We start from the raw sequence: 18020 nt of genomic DNA on the forward strand, positions 1-18020 counted from the left end.
CCCCCCCCCCCCCCGAGACAGGATTTCTCCTGTAGCTTTTTTTGGTTCCGGTCCTGGAACTAGCTCTTGTAGACCAGGCTGGCCTCGAACTCACAGAGATCCGCCTGCCTCTGCTTCCCGAGTGCTGGGATTAAAGGCGTGCGCCACCACCGCCCGGCTCAGAAATGTTTTTTATCTCTCACGGGAGGACTATCACTCTTAAGGAAAAGTTTGTATTAAAATATGCCTACTTGGGGCTAAAACTTCTCAGTTCGTCCCAGAACAAGGACCTTGTCTTTTGTCTTTAAAGAGGTCAGATCTACTCCGAGTCCCACTACCTTCCCATTTTTTATCTGAATACCTGACAGCTGGAGTCTCCTTTCCTTAATGTTTAATAGGTGCTCGCTAATAATCTGCTCGAAAGTCTGGGACATGGAGCGCAGGTGGGACTCGTCCAGAGAGCAATCCGTGCACGTTCCTTACGAGCCCCTGCGCTGATAACTCGGGCAACTTTCCCACCTCCCAACCCCAAAGCAGTCCGTGGCCCGCGAGAAGCAAGAGGACGGGGAACTCAGGCTGCGAGGACACCTAGGAGGAGCGGATCCTCTCTCCGGCTAGCCTGGCCCATCCAGCGGCCTCAAAGCTGGGCACAGCAGAGCTTGGCTCGTCCTCGGGGGCGTGAGTGGTCTGGGGACGCGCGGTGCAGCCAGGTACGCAGTCAGCAGCCACCGCACCGCGACCCACGTGGCAACAGGTGCAGCGCATTCGGGACTTACGCCCGGGGCTTCCGGCAAGTAGACGTACAGCCTTGGAGCCAACCTGGGCGGGCGATCGCAGTGGAGCTCCGTGGGAGTCTTGGTGCCCCTAGGAACCCCGGCACATCTCTCAGGTTAGTTTCTTGGGGTGCCGCCCCCTGGTCCCCCACCTGGCCTTTGTCTGGGCTCCTGGAGCCGCCGCGGGCGAGGGGCGAGGCTGCCGAGCTCCGGACTCTCCGCCTTCGCTCCTCCCCCTGGTGGCCCAGGGCGGGGAGGCTGAGGCTCCCGGGCGCCTGGTTCTCGGTTCCCGCCTGGCCGCAGTCGCCACCGGGGTACGGGTGCGAATCGGGGTCGAGCTGAGAGCCCCAAGTGTATCCAACCTCCCGGGCTGAACCCGCCCAGGGTGCGGAGGGAGCCCCAGCTCCAAGCGGTGGCTCCCAGAAGAGGGCTCAGGGCTGGCTTCCAGCCTCTGCGGGCAAGCGCGGAGTGGATCCCATTCCGCAGTCCATCCCGGCCGCGGTGGGGACCTCGGGAGAACGTGGAGCTCAGACGCGGCGACTGCAACTCACTCACGGTGACCGGACTGGCTTTCGGGGTGGGGGGAGTGGGCGGGTGTCCTCGGGGTTTTTAAAGTTGGTGGAGTGAGTGGGGAAGCTGGGCTCACGTAGGGCCAGCGCAGCTCCTGCAGGACAGAGGGGTTGCGGTTGCTGTCACCTTGAAAGTGACCGAGGTGGTGGGTCTACAGTAGATCCGGCGAACTGTCAAAAGTTTGCACCCTCGGCCGAAAGCCACCCACCAGGCGCCGGACCCGGCTTTGGGCTTGGCAGCCTCAAGCTTCCGGCTGGGCGACTTGCCGGGGCCCATTCCCAGTTTAAGCAGTCGGTGCAGAAAATATGGGAGAAAGGGAATTGCTGCAGTTCTCCAGGTCCTTATGCGGGGTTAGTCACTGCAGCCCGCGGGTATTTACCAGCTCTTTGGGAAAACCCTCCTTCTGGTCATCTTAATGACTACCCAATAGTGGACTTAGCTAGAACTATCTGAGGTCTTTGGGGTCCTCTACGAGGGTCATTTATTCACTTTTGTAATATTGACGAATTTAAGTTTTTAAAACTCAACTTGCATAGTGGTACCCGTTTTTGCAAAATGCTGTTTTTAAATCGTCAGTGTTCTAGGAAAGGAAATCCAGTGTTTTTTGTTTTCCCAAAACCAGAGTCTTAGGCAAAACGGGAGGAAAGAGAGCTTTCATGTTTTGCCAGGTGATTGGAGTTCAATCATGGTATCAAATCACAGCGCGGTGGGGGTGGGGGTGGGGGTGGACTCCGGGGATCTGGAGACAACTTGGAAGGCAAAAAAGAGGCGGGGTCGTGTTCCCCTTAACCTATGACCTCCATAAGGAATGCTTTACAAATAGGTTATCAATTTAAATAATTCATCATCTCCCGTTCTCTCCAGCAGTTCCTTCAGGGCAATCTAGATTCTGTTGCGTGGGTGTGTTTAAACTCACTGTTTACAGATTCATTTCTCAAGAATTCTATTCCATAAAAAAGTTATGCAAGCAAAATAAAACAAACCCCCATTATCACCCTTTTTTAAAAAAAAGCATAGGATTCAGTTTAAAATAAAGTTGTGTTGATTTTCCCACCTGTGCCACGCTGCCAACGTGCGCACACCCCTTGTGGGGTGGATGGAGCCAAGAGTTTTGCATATAACAAGCACCTGGATTACCACAGATGTCGGCCCTCCACTCTCCCTGTCCCCCCCCTTTTTAATTGTCTCAGTTAATCTCTAATTTATGACAGTGATTTCAGATTAATTTAATAGGTCATATCTGTAGTAAGCATATACATTTAAGCTTTTTTAAAAAAAATGTGTATGGATGTTTTGCCTGCATGTATGTCTGTATCTCAAGCATGCCTGGTGTCCAAGAAGGCCAGAGGAACCCAATCAGATCCTATGGAACTGGAGTTACAGTTGTGAGCAGCTATGTGGGAGCTGGGAGTGGAACCCAGGTCCTCTAGAAAAACAGCCAGTTCTCTTAATCACCAAGCCATCGCTCCAGCCCCCACCCGTTCCTTTTAAAACTATATTTATGTGGGAAAAAAACAGTGTTTGGAAGAGGTTTGTGTCTTTTAATTAACTGTTAGAAATTCAAGGACAATCTTCGTAGTGATTAGTAGGATTATGAAATTCTGGGTCAGTTTTTGAGTAGAAATTTTTGGAACTAAATTTGAGTAATTAGGATTAAATGTTTGAAGAAGCATGTTATTTAGTGACTGCATTTGCTCTGACTTCAAAAGGAATGAATGATGTGTACAATTTTGTACATTCAGGAAAGAGTCAACCCCACCATCTTTTGTCCTTTGTAAAATATTATTAAAAGTCCTCCATTGTATTAAGCCTGCAACATCTTAGTTTCTTGTTACAGTATATTCTATAGATGTATCAGTTTACTTAACCTTGCCTTACAAGCTGAACTTTTCATTTGCAGTTACTGTTATTAGATATGCTATTGCAACATTTATCTCTTTTAAATATTTTGTATGCAAGTTATGTGTCTTTAGTTTAATGTCCTTGGAAATCACAATTGGTGATTCAAAAGTTTCTTGTAAAAACACTTGACATTTGGTTTCCAGAACTATTTAGTCAAACTAAGCTCTTTTTAAACACAGGTTAATTTTCTTTAAAAGGAAGTCTTATTGTCAGCTTTATAGGTGAACGGTGCTATCTCAGTATTTAACTTTCCATTTCTGTGACTGCAAATGTTATCAAGCATGTCACCTATGCTCCTTCCTAGTTTTTCTTTTTTTCTTTAGAGTTTCTCTGTGTAGCTCTGTCTTGGAACTCCTGTAGACCAGGCTGACGGCGAACTCAAAGATCTGCTTGCCTCTGCCTCCTGAATGTGGGGCTTAAAGGTGTTTGACACTATGCCCGGCTAGTTTTATTTCTTTTTAATTCAATTAGATTTTTTTCCTCTTGGAATATTGGTATTTTTCTACTCATAAAAGCCTCTTTCAGGTTGTTGGCATACATCTGTTCATATCACAGATATTTTTCCTCAATTTATATTTGCCCTATAAACACATTTATAGTTGTGTTGACGTACAGAAGTCTACTTCAGTGTTGTCAAACATGCTGGTTTTTCTCAAAATGGAATGTTAGTAGTTCTAAATCATTGTTTAAGAGACACATATGGCTGTTGTTCCTTCTGGAACTCTGAGTTAGATTCTTTTTAAATCTGTCCCTACAAATTCAGTCCTCTGGAATAGCTACTGTTGTGCAGTCTTTTTGCTTTGCATGTGGCAATGAGAAATTGTCAAGTGTGAATGTCCTTAGGGCATTCTTGGGGTTGGGGAAATGGCACAGTCTGCTTCTTCTAGAGGACCCGTGTTTAGTTTTCAGAACCCACATCAGGAAACTCACAAGTGCCTGTAACTCCAGCTCCAGGGGAGCTAGCATTCTTCTGGGGCCCTCTGTAAGCACCTTCACTCAATCAGAACATTTAGAGAAAGTTTACATAAATCTTGGGTGAGAGTTTTTCTGGTTCTCTGGGGCCCGAGGAATTTTTTTTTTCTTGGTCTTTTCGAGACAGGGTTTCTCTGTGGTTTTGGAGCCTGTCCTGGAACTAGCTCTTGTAGACCAGGCTGGTCTTGAACTCACAGAGATCCGCCTGCCTCTGCCTCCCGAGTGCTGGGATTAAAGGCGTGCGCCACCACCGCCCGGCTCCGAGGAATCTTGAAATCATAGATTATCCATTTAGTCACTGAGACTTGTTTTTTCTCTTGGAAATCCTGCAATTATCCTAAAACTTGGGTTGAATATAATGAAACTCTTAGAATGTGTCTGTAAACTTGATGTTTCTTGCCTTGCCCCACCCTGAAGCTAAAGAGAGTGATGACATTCCAAATCTAGGTCATTTGTGGTAGTGGTAGCACACACCTTTAATCCCAGCACCCAAACACCCAGGAAGCAGAGGCAGGTGGACCTCTGATTTCAAGGCCAGCCTGGTCTACAGACAGAGTTCCAGGACAGCCAGAGCTGGACAGAGAAACCCTGTCTCAAAAAAAAAACTGATCAATGAATAAACAAACCTCCATCTGATCCCACCTATGATTTTTGTCAGTGATAAGTCAACATAGATCTATGCTTCCCTAGTATTTTGGAACAAACCTTTTAACTTGTTGGTTATTATCAGTACGGCTGTATAGTCTGTGAGCATTTGAATTCAGTGATGGTATTGTAATGTTTTCTTTGCTATCAATAGAGCCAACAAGTCAATATTTAGTGATGCCTTTGCAGAAACCTTTGAGCTTGCATTAAATATTTTAAAGTTTATTTTATGTGTATGAATGTTCAGCCTGAATGCATGAATGTGCATTGCATACATGCCTGATGTCCATGGAGGTCAGAGGAATGTCAGATCTGCTGCAGTTGGAGTTATAGATGGTTGTGAGCCAGCATGGGGGCATTGAGAATTGAGCTAAGTTCCTCTGCAAAAAGAGCAAGTGCTCTTAGCCACTGAGTCCTCTCTCTAGCCCCCTAGCTGGCATTTTTATGTTATCTAAAGAGGTGAAATTGTGGTAGCAAGGAACCTGAATGATCCACAATTAAGTATTTGTAATAGCATTAGGCTTGGAAAGACATAGCATCCTCACCCTTATCCCATAGCTACATGACAATGGAGCATGTGTGTTTGGTTAGATCATGACTAGAGCCAGGTCTGGTGATGCATGCCTGTAAATGTAGCCCTGGGGAGGTAGATGCAGTAAAACTGGGGTTGTTCAAGACCAGGGTTCGCTGCAAAGTAAGAAAGCATGGCCAGTTTGTGTTATACGAGTCTCCATCTCAAAAAGGAATTGTCAAAGCCTACAGAATTCTACAAATGCACATGTGATGTGATGGACCATCCACATGGACTATTCAGAGAACATGTCTTTAGGGATTTCTATGTAACAGCCCAAATGGTTGCAGATCTTACGATGACCAGAACATGTTTATTCTCCTGACTTTGTTGTTTCTTGTTCAGGTGAATTTATCAATGCAGTCAAAATCATGTACTTACAAAGAAACCATGTGTTTATACATCAAAACAAAATAAAAATAAAATCCAAGAAAAATTTAAGTCTTTAGGATGGAAAGTCTTCCAGATCTGTGGCTCTGGGAATGATGAATTCTATGTCTCTATAATAGTCCATTTGCAGGGTTTTTTTTATATGAATTGATGATACAAGTGTTTTCTTGTTGTCTGAATCTATAGTTTACAATTTTATCAAATTAATTTCCTACATAGTAATAGATTAAACATTTTTGTTTGTTTTAGAGACAGGAGAGACAGGGTTTTTTTTTTTTTTTTTTGGAGTCTGTTCTGGAACTCACAGAGAGAAATAGGGGATGCCAACTTCATTCTTTCACTGCTCAGTTTTTAAACAAAGTCTAGGCAAAAAGCAAGACCAGGTTGGCCTCGAACTCAGAGATCCGTCTGCCTCTGCCTCCTGAGTGCTGGGATTAAAGACACGTGCCACCACTGCCCGGCAGATTAAAGAGGACAAAAGGCTTTCCTGAGCATGCACTAGCTGTGTTATGGAAGCCTGATCTTCAACGACTTCACTGAAAGGAGCAAGTTTATAATCGCCCCTTTGGTACTTTCCCTAGGCTTTGGGGTGAGCCCCCAAGCTGAGAGTGAAGAACTACTGTTCATGGTTTGCTTGGGCATCTGAAGATGCCTCCAATAGGAGAGCACTCAACTGACAGATGGAGGGATGAGCACACTAGTGACTGAAGATGTATGGTCCTCCTTGCCATGGCTCAGCTAGCCTGAAGTCTGTTTTTTGCTTTGTTAAATAGTCTGCTTTGACAAGCATGTAGACTTCACAGTCTCCATATTTGCTTAGTTTGGTTCAGTATAATTAGGAATATGGATGTGACTGTTTTTTCTTTGAAATGTTCATTTCCAAGCCAGATTACATAAAAGGCTGCCTTGATAGCAGTGACAGTTTTTGAAAGGACTTCAGTGTTACTTGAAAACAAGTTGTCACCTTTTCTTGTGGGCGGATTTGTCATGATGATATGGAATATGACTCATGACTTTTGCTTGTTCACTTGGCCCAAGATAAAGGAAAGAATGTGCATTTGGGGATGATATATTTGGGGCTTGGTCTTTACTTTGTAGAAAAGTACAGTAAAATTTTATTTTCCTATACAATGGGCCAAATTGCTTTAGATTGAGTCTAGAGGCATTTCACTTAATAGCCTCCCAACTCCAGATGTGTAAGCATGCCTACAAATCTTTATCATAACAATTGTTTTGTTTTTTAGGACCAATCAGTTTTCCTTGGATTGCATTGTAAACTCCATATTAAAGAACAGTAAAAATGTGTTTACTTACATCTTGCCAGCAGATCTAAATCTAATTAATGATGTCAATATATATGCATTATAACCCAAATAATAAGAGAAAGTACACACCTTGCCTCCTAGAAAACTTAGAAAGGATTTTGTTTTGAGGTCGTGAAACTAAATATAATCTTAAAGTCATTTTAAGTTTCTCTTAAGACACCATTGCTTGCTTTTTGCCTAGACTTTGTTTAAAAACTGAGCAGTGAAAGAATGAAGTTGGCATCCCCTATTTCTCAGACTAGTTGGAAAGGAGGAAAAGAGGCTGTATGAAAATTGCTTCAAGCTGGGGCAGTAGGCCGGGAAATCACTGAGTTTGGTTTGTGTTGGAGAGTCGTGGCCGAGGCGCAGGGCAGGCTGATGGGCCTCAGCGAGCTGCTTTGGACAAGATTTCTAGGCCCCTATATACCTCAGTGTGCTTTTAGTACAGATTTGTCCCTTGCGAATAAATTGTATTTTTGGCTGGATGCCGAACTCACTGTGTTAATTTGAGGGCTGATTGATCACGATTGATTACCCCAATTACATTCCCTGAAAGCATTTCAGGGAAGCTCGTGTCCTAAATTGGCCTGGAGAAAGACATTTTTTTTTTTTTCTGAGAAGTATCCATACTTAGAATAACAAGAAGAGGACGTAAGGGGAAGAAGTATAAAGAACATTCTTTTGTAAATGAGCATGTAGCTTAAAAAATGTCTGCCTGTGATTGGTGACTCTTGACTGGTGGGCTGTTAGCTTATCGTCGATGCCTTTTGTACAGTAGTAATGGGGTAATATTTAACTCAGGTGTTATTTACACATACACAAATTTGAACGAAAAATCAATATTTCTCCAGTTTTTTCAGATAAGCGCTTCATATAGATGTTCAGGAGTTTAATGTCACAGAAGTTAATTTTTTTTGTTCATCTTGTAAATTAAAGAAGAGATTTTACTTATTTTCAGTATTTCATGTGTATTAGCGTTTGCCTGAATTTGCAGAGGCCAAGGGATGGTGTCAGGTCCCCAAGGACTGGAGTTAGAGACGCTTGTGAGACACCATGTAGGTGCTGGGAATCAAACCCTGATCCTTCGGAAGAGCAGTTAGTGCTCATAAAGGAGGAGCCATCTCTCTCCAGTCCCTGGTAAATTTTTTTTGATGGTGGTTAATAATTAATGATATTAAGTTGAAACTGTGTCTATTGTAAAACATAACTTGCTTAGCTAGTCTCGTGGAATAAAAATAACAGCCAGTATAGATGTAAGCAATCTAGATATGCCATTGAAACATAGACCTGCCCCATTTCCAACCTCTGTCAAGCTGATTGAATTGCAGTTACTAGAATACTAGCTAAATAACCGTGTACTATAAAAGACAGCTTTTATTACATAGTAGACTCTATGTTGATATCGTATCATTTTTAGGCATGCTAACTAGTTGGAAATCTGTTTACCTACCACTACTAACATAATCCTATAGGTTTGACTTGAGTGAGGATCACAGAAGGCCCAACTTCCTGTTGAGTAACAAGAATTGGAGAAGTGAAAAAAAAAATGGATCAGAAAGGGCTGAGTATCCCAGGATCTCTTGACTATGAAAAATGCACATGTTTTTTTATTAAATGCTCAGTCTAGACTCCACACATAGAACCAAGTCATTTAGACATGTAGCTACAACTATGTTTCTAGGCTGTAATCTAGATTTTTTTTTTAAAAAAAAGCATGAACAAAATCCCCACTGTTAGAATATTGTTTTTAGTTTTGATCAGTTTCAAACTTTATTTGGAACTCTCCCTGTGGTTAGAATGCTGCGAGGTAGAGGGGCAGAGATTCAGAAGGGCTTTAGCTTCAGCTCCCAGAGGGTGTTAGTATTTATGTTACAAGAAATAATTCTCACGGGAATTGTTAACACATCATTTATTACCGTCTCCACTATGTTGGAAACCATACTTGCTGTTTTGACCAAGTTTTGGTAAGAAACTTGGTATCTGAAAAATCCTCACAGGGGCTTGGTCGACCAGTTTATTCAGGAGCCTAGAGCCAGAGGGTCATAAATTCAAGGCCAGACTGTGCAAGTGAGTGCGTCTGTTTTGAAATAAAACAGAACTGTGGTGATGGCTAGGTGGACTATGTTGCCCAGTAGGCAAAAGATCCTGGGTTCAATTCCAGAAACCTGCCCCCCGGCAAATAGGTATTTCTTTTCTCTTTATGTTTTGAGACTGAGGATCATCTCTGTGTTAGCAGTCCAAGTCTGGCTTTGAACTAACAGAGAACCTCCTGGTCCTGCCTCTCTAGCATTGGGGTTAAAGCCTCGTGCCTTCACCTGCGGCACAAAGAGTTCTTTAAAAAATTCCTTTGTCAGTCGCAGTTTTCCTCATCATAGACCTTTGCATGTGGCTTCCCTTACTTTTCTCTGAGTACTGTTTTACACTCTGTAAGTGTGTGACAAGAGAGTCAAAATCTCACGGTGCTGGGTGGGTTTGCACTTTGTGACTAATAAGTTTTCTAGATGGCATGGGAATTTGAGGGTGCTCTCCTCGGTTACAGATGCTAGAAGCACTTTAAGTCAGCTGTTCATTTGCTTCGTGTTTTCCTCCCACTTTCTTCCTTTGCTTCTCTTGCCCTCACCCCTTATTCAGTGTTACTCAGCAGGTGGAGAATGAAGGCAGCTCAACCTGTCTTGGGTTCTGGAAAAGGATGCATAAGGAGCCAAGTACCAGAGAGCAGGAAGGCAGAGATGCATAGTCTACGTTCCTAAGTAGTTATGAGGAGCCACTCTTGGGACAGCTGGCGCACCCCCGCGCAAATACTTTTGCAGAATTAATTCTACCTGTGATAATTTATTATCTCCATTTGTATAGACGGTCACAAGCTGACCATTTCTCTTGAATAGAGATCTGGTCTGTTTTCTCTTTAGAGAGCTCTGTATTTACAATTTACAGAGGAATCCGGATGATCTTGCAGTCTGAGAATGCTCTCCCTCGTATTTCACTTCATAGGATTTGTGTTTGAGTAGTTTCTGTTTCTGTGACATGTTCTGCTGGCTCACTGGGGTCTCTGGCTATTGAACTTGATTTACAATTTTGAAGTAGTATGAAATTTTTTGTTTCATGTTTAAGAACTATATCTGTTGCTGTTTGGCGGTGCCTTATGAAGATCATAATAATGTACCTACAGAATAGGCTTAGTAAGTTCTGAAATTCTATTGTGAATGTAAGGGTCCAGTCAATCAAAAGGGAATGGAGGCAGGGGAAAAAAGTTATATTTATTTTTACAAAAAAAATTAGGCTATTTTATATAAAAGGTGTAATTGTTAAAAACGTGGGTTTTTTTTTTTGTTGTTTTTTTTTGTTTTTGAGACAGGGTTTTCTCTGTGTAGCCCTGGTTGTCTTGGAACTCACTCTCTAGTCTAAACTGTACTTGAATTCATAGATCTGCCTGCCTCTGGCTTCCCAAGTACTGGGGTTAAAGGCATATGCCATCACAATCTACTTAACATTGTAGACTTATAACTGAGAGAAAATTATTTTCTACTTATCCTTTTGTTTTGTGATAGCATCTTGGGTAGCCCAGGCTGACCTCAAACTCACCATGACCTTGAACTCTTGATCCCTGCCTTACCTTTCCCCTTGCTGGGTTTGTGCGTGGAAGCCACCCCCTCCTGGCACAACTCTTTATCTTGACTGACAAGGCTTCTCAGCCACCCTTCAGTGCTGAGTATTACTTTTCTTCTCCCTGTCTTTTAAGCATTGGGAGGAACAAAGCCAGCTAAGTCAGCAGTTACCTGCTCTGTGTCACCTTGACGTCAGGTGTGAGACCTTGGGGGAAGCAGATTGTGTGTTAGAGTTTGAAAATGTCCTGGGACCTGGAACAGGTGCACATAAGAGAGAACATACACACTGGTTAGGCAAAGCTGGGCTCATGGCTTCTATCGTCTGTGTTGGTGGTGTGATTTTAGTAAGTTAACCTCCGTCCTCTGCCCCCCAGTTGCTTTCAGGATCTGAAGGGTAGTAGGAGTCTCTTGGTTATGCCACCACTGTGCTAAGTATTCAGGGGATGATCAATAGGAGGTAGTAAACTCACCTTGGTCTGTCTTAAGTCTCTCCTGATTCATAGGTAGATTTCATATAATTTCCCTGACTCAGCTTTGGCGAAGGTGCTGCCTGTATCTGCTTGTGCTTTTGTTTGTGGGAATTAAACTCCAGGCACAAAAGCCTAATACCTTTCTCTCTTTCTTGAAAATAATTGGTTTGTGTGGGGGATATTTAACCTTATTTATTCTTGGACTCCAGTTTTATCGCCTCTTGATTTTGAGTGTTCAACTTGGTGAACTCCTGGTGTTTTCTTATGTTTGAGCTGGATCTTTTCAATCAAAACCGACGTTTCCGTCTTTCGTACAGCCTGTAAGCTATGTGCTGGTTTGCTACCAGCACATTCTAAAAGGGCTTAGGATTGAGTCATCGCTTTGAACCCATGTGAGTTGACTTTAAAATCCCGAAGACCCATCATCTCATCTTTAACCCTTAACTTGGTCCAAAATAAAAGACTTTTGATGGCAAATGCCACTGTTTATGTAGACACACACTGAAGTGGGTGCTTTTGAAACACATCGTCTTATGTCCAAAGCACCTTAAGACCGTTTCCATTCAGCTAGCACACACACCAGCCCTGTGGGCTGGGCATAGCCAGTCATGAGAGTTACTTTATGGAGACCACAGCTATTTGGATAAATGTTTTGTTTTTGGGCAAGTTAAGATGGCATTGTTCATTTGGTCTTCTAATACAAGGCTGCTCTTCCCAACAATGAGTTACGGTGCTAGCACCTCCTAAATATTGGCATAGAAGTGGGATCAGAGTTAATACGACAATATGCATATGTGAAAGTTCAGACAGCATAAGTTAACTTATTTTAAGCAGTTTTTTTTCTATTTTTTAAAACTCGGTATGTAAGACAGAACGTTCAGTGTTGTGAGCCATTTAGATGAGTATCACACGTGGGAAATTGGCAGCTGTGGATCATAAAAATGTATTGCATTCCATTCAAAATTCCCCCTGCCCCTCAGGAGGCAGAGGTAGGAGGATCTGAGTTCAAGACCCATCATAGCTACTCATATTGTCTCTAAAAACAAACACAACAACAAATTCCTCTTCCTCCTCCTCTTCTGGCTTCTCCAAAGGTTGAAACAGGCCTTTGCTATGTAGACTAGGTGACCTGGAACTCAAGAGCCTTCTGTCTCAGCCACCTGTGTGCTAGGTGGTAAATTCCATTTCTATCAGATTTTTTTAGTTTTCAGTTTACTTATTCAAAAAGATCTAATACAATTCCATAAGAATATATTATATATAATATAGAGGTTGGAGAGATGGCTCAGTACTTAAGAGCACTGTCTGCTCTTCCAAAGGACCCAGCACCTACATGGCAGCTCACAATTGTCTGTAATTATGGCACCCTCATGCAGCCAACGCACCAATGCACATAAAATAAGTAAATAAAATTATATATACGTACGTACGTACGTGTGTGTGTGTGTGTGTGTGTGTGTGTGTGTATTTTGAGACAGGGCATTTCTGTCTTGAAACTCTCTGTAGGCGGTAGACGAGGTTGGCCTTGAACTCAGAGATCAGCCTGCTTCTACCTCCCAAATGCTGGAATTTAAAAGGCGTGCACCACCACTGCCCCGGAAAGAATAATGATTTGAGTCACTTAATTGCCGCCATTTTACAGAATAACACTTCAACATTTTGAATGTGTTTTTTGAGCTGCGCAGAGAGAGAGAGATAATGAACGGGACTTGGAGGTAATCCCAGGTGAAAATTTAACTAGGAGGCGAGGCCAGCAGCTAGCTGGAACTGGAAGAAGCTAATGTCCCATAAGCCCCAGTGAAGTCTGAGTCTAGGTCATGTCTTCTGGCCATGAAGATGACCAGGCCTTTTTTCTCAAGGGCCTGCTAAGGAATATGCATTGCTGGGACTTTCAAAGAAGGCCCTTCATAGACTCTAACTTTGGCGGCACTATAAGCTAGATGTGTGCCTACCCTTCCGTTCAAGACACTTTATGACCAATGGAAAATCTGACAGGTAATCATTTTCAAGACAAGGGTGCAGGAAGTTGATGTTTAATAAAGGTTGGGAGGGATAAGGTGAGGTGCCGGTTTGCGTAACTACACATACATAACGACATTTTCCAATTGGCCTTGGCATGATTTAGGCGGAAAATTATTTCCTTTTGACCAAGTGGAGTTTGCAAAGCTGTAACAAGTACCTGGAGCTCCTGAGTGAGAAGCTGTTCATGGTCACTGAACACTTTTCCGGAAGAGCTTCTCGTTTAGCTGTTAGTTCCCCCTCCTCACTTCAGTGACCGCAAACAGGCATTTCTTTAATGAGCTGGATATACCTGACAGAAAGCATGCAGTTCCTACAGGCACCATTTCCCTAACTGGACTATGTAGCTTTTGACCAGCCACACTTGATAAGCACTGTGTACAAACGAGTTGGTTTTATTTACTTTTGTAAGTACAGTCTGTCTGTATTGGCTCAATGCTGTCTTGGAACTTGAATCTGTTTTGACCCCTGCAGGTGTTTTCTGATTTTCATTCTAAAAGGCACGTTTTGATGATATTGTGAAAGTTGTTTACAATATGATATGATAGCCCCAAAGAATAAGATCTCAAACTTCCGTTGATCTTTACCAGGTTATTTAGGGCAGTGGCTCTCAACCTTCCTAACGCTGCTGCCCTGTAACACAGTTCCTCATGCTGTGCTGACCCCCAACCATAAAATTATTTTTGTTACTTCGAAGTTGTAATTTTTCTACTTTGAGTCATAATGTAAATATTTGATAAGAAGGCTGATATGCAACCCCAAAGGGGTCATGACCCACAGGTTGGAAATGACTAACTTAGGTGTTTTATTTACCGTTTGCCCAATAGATTGTTGCAGAATGCTGACTTAGATTCTCAGAAGTCTATTGGTGGGTGATTCTGATTTGCTTTGTTCAGCTTCTGGCTACAGGGGGATCGAGGTGGAAATAAGCAGGCTGGAGCAGTAAAAGTCAGAAACGGAGAACAGTGGTGTTCACGTGTTTTAACTGGGTAGGAAGGATTAGTTGAAAAACAGATTCCAGAATGAGAACCAAGAAAAAACCCAATATGTTGGTCCCAACATGAAGTAGTAGGTATGTTCCAGAAATACATTGCTGCTTATTGGATGAATGATCTTTGAAAAAAATTAAGATTGGGTATGGTGGTAGACACCTGTAAATCCCATCATTCAAGAGACTGAGGCAGAAGGATCTGAGGTTGAATTTTAGATCCAGCCTGGATTACACAGCAAGACCCTATCTCTCTGAAACACTTTTTAAAAAGTACCATGAAGTCAAATGCCCCTAGTTTAAGTATGTAGTTTATCAGTTTTATTAAATACATACTTATTAAATACATACTTGTGTAACTAACACATAATGAGATGTAAAACATCTCCCTTACTCTAGAAAGTTTTGTTGACCAGATGAACAAGTTGTTGGGCTTTGGTCATCAGTAATATAAGATAAATAATTAAGTTTGTCATACAAGGCTGTTAAAATAACAGAAGTAGGCCAGGCAGTGGTGGCGCATGCCTTTAATCTCAGCACTTAGAAGGCAGAGGCAGGCGGATCTCTGAGTTTGAAGCCAACCTAGTCTACAATGTGAATTCTGGGACAGCCAAGACTACACAGAGAAACTCTTTCAAAAAATCAAAACCAAATGACAGTAGTAGTCAACCATTGCCAGAAAGTTTCCAAGAACTTCATTTAGCTCCCGAACCCTGCTATGAGATGGGTTGACTCTGTTTTGTCACATTGTATAAGAGGGAAACGAATCCAGGTTCATTTTGGCTTCCTAGCATAATGAAGTTCCACAGTCAGTTTGGTAGCCTCGTGAGTACAGCTGCCCGCCATGTCTGAGTGACTTTGGTCTCTGTGGCCATGTACATAGACTTCATCAAATGTTAGTGGAAAGGGGTAATTACTTATTTGAGATGGTGTAATGCTTACATGCTTATAGTCCCAGATACTCAGGAAGCTCCTGTAGGAGGATGACTTGAATCCAGAGTTCAAGGCCATCCTAGACAACAACAAGGCTCCTTAAAAGTTTCACACATTTGAACCGGATTTACGGTCTATGACTTTCAGCTATTAACATTGTGTCTGTTTTAACATTTAAGAGGGGAGGAGGAATGAGGAAGGGGACAGTCATGTGATTTGTCTATGTAAGTGACCTTTGGTGTGAGGATGCTTTGTGGACTTGGAGGAGCTGTGCGTGGCTGTCATCTCCCTCTGTGGAGGAGGCCTGCTGATCCCCCCCATCTTGACCCACATGCGGCCACCCATGGGCAGAGGAGTGGATGGACGTTGTATTGAAGGGAGTCCTGCCTGTCAGTCCCTCCGTGTTGCTGAACACTGTGATTACCCATCCCTTTCTCAAGCACTTCTGACATTCAAAAACTTTGGATCATATTTCAGGCCCAATCCACAATACTTGTGAGCTCTCTCTCTCTCTCTCTGTGTGTGTGTGTGTGTGTGTGTGTGTGTGTGAGTTTTTAGGAAGAATCTTCTTTTGAAAAATTATTTATTTTGTTTATAAGGAATATATCCTGATACAAAACAGTGTATTTGAGGTGGGCAACTTCCTAAGGGATCCCCCAGTTGCTGTTGCTGAGTTCTGGGTCTGGAATTGTGTTGCAGGTACCTCCTGAATTCCCGTGTTCACCGGCTATCATTAAGCTTTGTCCCCTTGCCTCTAGGATTCCTAACTTCTGACAGTGCTCTTAGTTTGATTCTTTCATCTCTTGCCATTCTAGCAACTACAGAATCAGATTTAGTGCACATTAATGGTTCTCTCAAATAGAATTTAGTTTTTCTATAACAGCTTGCTCACAAATACTCAGTTTGCCTCTCTTCTAGAGAACACATGATTCAACCACACACCTCTCTCTCTGCACACCCTGCAACCTCCTCCTCTGCAGGCCTCTTCCCTGTATGCCCCCCACCCACATGGCCCCCTTCCCCTCTACACACTCCTCTGCATGTCCTCTTGTCTCTGGTGCTGAGTGTGGTGCTTTAGTGGTGCCTGTTAGCAGGGTCAGCATGAGCAGTTCTTGTTCTCAGGGTCCATCGGCCTTGGCTCATGTCTTCCTCTGTGTGTCTCTAGAGGGTGGGAGACTCCCCCCCCCATAGCCCTACTACCTTTCTACTTTAGCTCAGAGGTTTACAGATGTTTGGTAGCAAAGTGTTTACCAGGATGCCTGACGTGTGGATTTACAATGTGCTAAGGTTTTCATAAGTCGCTGTTTACAGAACCCAAGCTAAAGGAGTCCTTTTCATCTGAAGTTGGGCACCCCATTTTATGCCAACATGGCCTTTATAATGTGATAGTGCTTGAGTTTGGTCTGGCATGCCCTTTATGGTGGTTTAAAAGCTGGTATCCCCGTGTTGCCTTTCCAGAGTCCAGGAGGGGACATTTCATGAGTACACGAGATGAGCTGGGGCAGATGGAAGGACTCACTGTTTCCTCATCTGCAGGGTGCCACCCTGACCGTGCTCCCCACATGCACTGCTTGAAGGTCCCCTGAGGCACCCTGGGTGCTGGTCACAGCTGGTCACATCCACTCTTGCAATTTTTGTAATTATTTCCTTATACTGTCTTGATTTCCTTATTTGATTTTTTTCCTCCATGAAGGTGTCTTATTCACCATTATGTGCCCAGTCCTGGCCAAACAGCTGGCACATAGAAGTTTCAGAAATATTTGTTGACTGAAAGAAAACTGCTGTACAGAAAGGCTCCTCTGTTACGGGGATGAGGAAGCTGGCAGAATTACTGTGTAAAGGGATTGCCTGAGTCCAGAAACCATTTTGCTTCTCCCGGACTGTTCTGAGCGCTGTGGTGCAGCTTCCTAGTTGGAGGCTGTTTAGTGTGACCAAGTGATATAAGGTTGATTTCTCTTGGAAGCCCCTTATATTAAGAGAATCGTTCTAGGGTAATTATTGACGAGGTTTGGATTTTGGATATTAAACTACACGTTTATGTAATGGTGTCCATTGAAGTCGGGTGCACTGTGGCACACATGCAATCCCAGCATTTAGGAGGCTGGGGCCGGATGATCACACATGAAGATCCAGACCAATCGGGACTGTATATCACAAGCAAACAGAAGTGGGAAAGTGTGTTACTCTTAACAAATCCACAAGGCTTTCCAGACAAGCTTGCCTCTGACAACTAGCAGGAAATTAGTACCCCAAAAGAGAAATGCCATTTTTACTTCTGATATTTATACAGGATCAGAGTCATTTGGAGAAAGACAATGTGTGGATTATTTACTTAAAAGGGGAGGGGCGAGCCAGGTGGTGGTGGTCCTTTAATCCCAGCACTTGGGAGGCAGAGGCAGGAGGATGTCTTGAGTTCAAGATTAGCCTGATCTACATAGTGAGTTCCAGGACAGCCAGGGGCTACACAGTGTAATCCTGTCTTGAGAAACCAAAAGCAAAGGAGTTGGGGCTTAGAATTCTAGATAGTGGGTTGTATATGTGTACCTCATTTCTTCCCGATCCTTAAGTGAGAATTCTTACTGTCTGCCTTCATTGATCTTTGAATTTTGAGCTGACCTCTCGTGTCCCCAGGTCTCACAGATGTGTAAGATTAGGGCTGATGTGGCCCTGGCTTTGGTTTCAGAACTCACTGGCTGCAACTGAGATTGCCTTTCAGTATTCTCTTGAAGATTTATTGCCAAGAGTAATTATGAACTTTACATTTTGATTGACTTCCGCTTATCAAGTGACATTAAAGGCTGTCCCATAGCTAGGAGCTAAACTCTAAGGCTCTTTTCATGGAGCTGAAGGCTTTGAGTTAAACCCTTAGAAATGTTTCTATTCAAGCCCACAACAATCC

At 43.2% G+C, this 18020-nt stretch overlaps 1 protein-coding gene across 5 annotated transcripts in view; it reads left to right on the plus strand.

Moving 5' to 3' along the window:
• Window positions 1-467: 467 nt before the first annotated feature.
• Window positions 468-18020, plus strand: part of Mtus1 (microtubule associated scaffold protein 1) — a 121733-nt gene continuing 104180 nt past the window's right edge. For 3 of the 5 annotated variants that reach the window (XM_050147204.1, XM_050147203.1, XM_050147207.1), the window contains exon 1: window positions 997-1308. The gene's annotated coding sequence lies outside the window, so the exon portion shown is untranslated. Of the gene's footprint in view, window positions 869-996; window positions 1309-13036; window positions 13177-18020 lie in introns of those variants that run through there. The other 2 variants (XM_050147205.1, XM_050147206.1) reach the window with 2 other exon arrangements.

Source organism: Alexandromys fortis, unplaced genomic scaffold, assembly GCF_014885135.2.
Source record: "Alexandromys fortis isolate MF-2015 unplaced genomic scaffold, M_Fortis_MF-2015_v1.1 scaffold_32, whole genome shotgun sequence".
Lineage (NCBI taxonomy): Eukaryota > Metazoa > Chordata > Mammalia > Rodentia > Cricetidae > Alexandromys > Alexandromys fortis.